The sequence below is a fragment of the Alligator sinensis genome, unplaced genomic scaffold (genome assembly GCF_000455745.1).
Source record: "Alligator sinensis unplaced genomic scaffold, ASM45574v1 scaffold1568_1, whole genome shotgun sequence".
Classification (NCBI taxonomy): domain Eukaryota; kingdom Metazoa; phylum Chordata; order Crocodylia; family Alligatoridae; genus Alligator; species Alligator sinensis.
The window spans coordinates 11,194-15,169 of NW_005843511.1; the positions used below are offsets into that span (position 1 = coordinate 11,194).

General features: G+C 58.7%; 1 non-coding gene across 1 annotated transcript; it reads right to left on the reverse strand.

Moving 5' to 3' along the window:
- Window positions 1-642: 642 nt before the first annotated feature.
- On the reverse strand, window positions 643-806 carry LOC112548775. The gene has a single exon (XR_003092358.1). It is a non-coding gene; the product is annotated as a U1 spliceosomal RNA (small nuclear RNA).
- Window positions 807-3,976: the final 3,170 nt, after the last annotated feature.

Genomic DNA, 3,976 nt, shown 5'->3' on the forward strand with positions numbered 1-3,976 from the left:
GGTCGGGGCTCTGCACCCTGCTACCTTTGCCCCAGGACCCCAGCAGCGTGACCCCAGTGTGCGTCCGGCCACCGGGAAGGCAGGGGATGTGCGGGGCGGCCAATGTGCCGCACGTCCCCTGGCTGCCAGGTGGGCAGCAAGCGTGTGGCGTGGCTGAGCTCTGGGGAAGGCAGCGGGGTGCAAAGCTCCAGCCTGCAGCGGGCAGCCCACCTCTGCCCCATGGGGCGGGGGCACGTGCCCCCGTGCCTCCCTGAGGGGCTGTGCACTGCTGTGGGGAAGTCACCCCCCCACCCCCATGCCGCTGGATGACCTGGCCCAGCCCAGGGCCCCATTCACCCCTGGCCCTGCTCCTGCCCCTCTTCCTCCCTCACTGTGGGGGCCTAAATCTGCCCCCCAGCCCCTTTCCCTCCATTTAGGAGCTGGGCACTGTCTGTGTGTCTGCTTCTCACTCCCAAGACACAGCCCCCCAGCCCTGCTGCTGCTTCTCCCCCCTGGCCCACAGCACCCCCATCCTGCCAGGGTGCAGCGACCCTCCCCTCAGCTCCCCCCCTGCAGCCCGCAGGTCAGCCACGGGCATGAGGAGAGCAGCCTCGGGATCCAGTCCCCGGGATCTCTCTCCAGTCTGCCTTGGCACCGCGTTGCCAGGGGAGAGCGCGAACGCAGCCCCCCACTACCACAAATTATGCAGTCGGGTTTCCCGCATTTGGGGAAATGGGAGGGGTCAGCACCCCCGGAGTGCAAGGCCCGAGCCTCACCCTGGGAAAACCTCCGACTGGATCAAGGTGTCTCTCCTGCCAGGTAAGTATGCCCCAATGGGCCTGGGCCCTGGCACCGCCCCCCGGCCGGCACACGCACAGGCTCGGGTACGTGCGTGCAAGTTCCCTCTCTGTGCCATGGGGAAACTGAGGCAGGGCCAAGCTGGGGAGAGAACCCTGCCTCCCAGGCACCCCCTGCACTCACCCCTCTGGCCCCTGGTCCCGTGTGAGCCTTCTGGGGTCATGGCCTGGCCTGGCCTGGCTGAGCCACAACCCTGCAGGCATCAGCTCCCATGTCTGGCCAGGCCTCCACTGCCTCCAGATCTCCTGGGGTCTCAGGACTGGCTGGGGGGGGCCCCAGGGCCCCCCCGTGCCCGCCTGGTGCCTGCCAGCCCCGTCATCCTATACAGGACAGCCAGGGATGGGGGTGCCCTCCTCCACCCCCTCAGCTTCTCTCCCCTCCCACCCCTGGGGCATGTCCACGGCTCCAAGGCCCCTAGAGCTGGCTTTGCCAACATCCTGCCCGCTGCTGCTCACCAGCCCCGTGCCCCTGCCCAGCTGCCTGGGGTAACTGGCATGCAGGGGCTCAGCGCTTCTGCGCCGCATTGCTCCCTGCCAAACAGCAAAAGAGCACGGACTGCACCTAGCGCCAACCGCGCTGCTGGGTCAGGACACGGAGCCACAGCAGCACCAAACATGCCAGGCCCAAAACAAGCCAAGCCCCGAGCCACGCTTAAACACGCATGCGCCGCTCGGCGGGGCTCAGCGACGCAGCTGTGCGGACCCCACAAGAAGATGCAACAGCAACTAAAACACGGCCGGCTCTCAGCCCTGCCCAGAGTGCCCCAGCAAGACTGCCGGGCTCCAGCCTTGGCCGGTCTGCTGCAGGGATTGATGCCCACCCCTGGCATCATCCATCCCACTCCAAACCCAGACAACAAAAGGGGGAAGAAGAGGGAGAGAACAGAGGTCTCAAGCCCTGAGATGGACTTCCTGCATCTGAAGGTTTCCCTTCTCATCGCTTCAGTTTGCTTTCCTAGTGAAGAGGGGGGAAGACCCCCGCCTGGGCCAATTCAGCTCTCAGCAGCCCCGACCCCGGCAGCTTGACCCTTAACTAACTTTTCTAACCTCATCACCTGGTCCCAACCAGAAGCAGCATCATTTGAACACAGCTCCTGCAGACCAGTCATGTCAAGGTGGTCCAGGCTCTGGGTGAAGTGGCCAGAGTCACTCAACTGGTTTCACAGGCCCCTTGGAGGGAAGCGTCAAACACCGGCCTGGGCACGATGTGGGGCAGGAGCGTGATTCTCTTTCAGTCCCAGAGGAGGCAAAATATACGGCACAAACAAGAGACGCAGCGCCACACGCCCAGAACACACCTGAGCACACAACCCTGCGTGCGTGTGGGTGTTACACAGACGTTGGATCTGTGGCATGTTGGGCTGCAATGCGTCGTGTGCACAAGCACAGGCCCAGGAGGCTCCTCTTTGCCTGCAGAGGATTGCCCACGTATGTCTGTGGTGAAGGCAGGCCTGTCCCTTGCAGCTGAAACGCTGGTAAAGTAAATGCAATCAGGGCTCGTGGTAAGGTAAATGCTGTTTCACCCCGTCCCTAGATAACCCAGGGAACTCTCTGCCAAAGGATGTCAAGACCGGTTACTTGAGCAGGGTTTTGGGAGCTGGATTGCGAGTTAAATGGGTCATGAGACCTTCCACTGTTATGTTAGGCAGGATATTGTGGAGCTAATGCATCTACTTCTCTTAGCAGTGTGTCCCCTGCCCCTCTTCCTTTTGTATAAAATCTTTGCTTTCTGCCAGTCCGTTCCCAGCAGCGGGTGAAGTTTATTTCTTTAGCGTATGCAGTTTCGGCATATTGTTTCAGCCATCTTAAGGAGATGTCATCGCCAGCGGGAAGAGCCCGAAGGCCACCAGGTAGCATTGTAAATGGGCACGAGTCAGGTGAAGTAGGTTGTTGCGATGAGGGGGTGTCAGGGCCAGAGACCCCGCACGGCACAAGCGAGGGCAAAGGCTGCCGAGCACTTCTTGGCTTGCACGCTAACACACCTCCGATGGCTCTGGCTGTTCAGCTGCCAACCCAGATACTCTGTTCAGGTGTTCGAGGGCGGCCCACGTGGGATGGTCTCCTTGAAGGGGCAGATGCTTGTAGCAAACCTGAGAGAGGAGACGAGCCTGCCACATCCCACACTGACGTTTCTGGACCCCTTGGGAAGTGCCACCTCTTGGCTTTCGCTCCCGGTTTGACTGCACAAATAGAGCAGAGCGATGTTTCTGGTGCAAATAACCCAGCCCCCAGCAGAATGGATTTAACACGACGGACTCCTGTTCACAGTCCCCGGGCTTGTCGTGTGAATCGTGTCGGCACACCTAACAAAGCTAGCGCACCCTGCGGCACCCTTGCAAGGCTCCCAGGGCACCCTGGTTGAGACTCGCTGATCTACAGCGCACCAAAACTGAACTGCAGGAGCTGGGCAAACATGGCAGTGAACAACCAAGCAGCTGGGAGGATCCTGGACTAGTGGGACAGGCTCGTTTACAGCCCAAACACGTGGTTGAGGTGTAACCCGCCTGGCTCCATGGAAGGCAGAGGGTGAAGTGAGCTCGGGCTCACCAAGGCATAGGCGTCTCCCATTTACTTAGTCCACAAGGTGCATCTCTGCCCAGGGGCAGATGCAGGGGGCATGCACTGGTGCACTTGCACCCCCTCCCTTTGATTCCTGCTCCATTCGGAGATTAAAACTGTCATATTGAATGAAATAGTTTGAATGTTTGTAAAGGTTGCCCATTAGCCAGTTTCAGGAAGAAGATAGGATTTATCTCCTTATCTAAGTCATTGTTTTGGGCACTACGTGCAAAATGTCCTGACTTCGTTTAAAGTCTTAATTTAAATGTTATCTTTAGAAGTCTTTTACAAAGAGAGCAAATATCCTGAGTTCCGAGACATCAAACCCTAGGGCCTTTTGGAAAGATTGGTAAGAAAAGGGCATTTGCAGTGATATGGAAGTCTCCCCAAGAGTCATTTAAAATGCTCAACAAAGGCAAAAGAATCTGTTGAGTAAGATCCGAGCCCAAATTTGGGGGTAATGACAGGTTGAGTAGGAGGAGCCCACTGACGGCAGCTCGCTCAATAAAAACTGTAACCTACTGTCCCAATTGGGAGGTGACTTCACTTGCAGAACAACGAAGGAAGAATCGCAAGTGTAG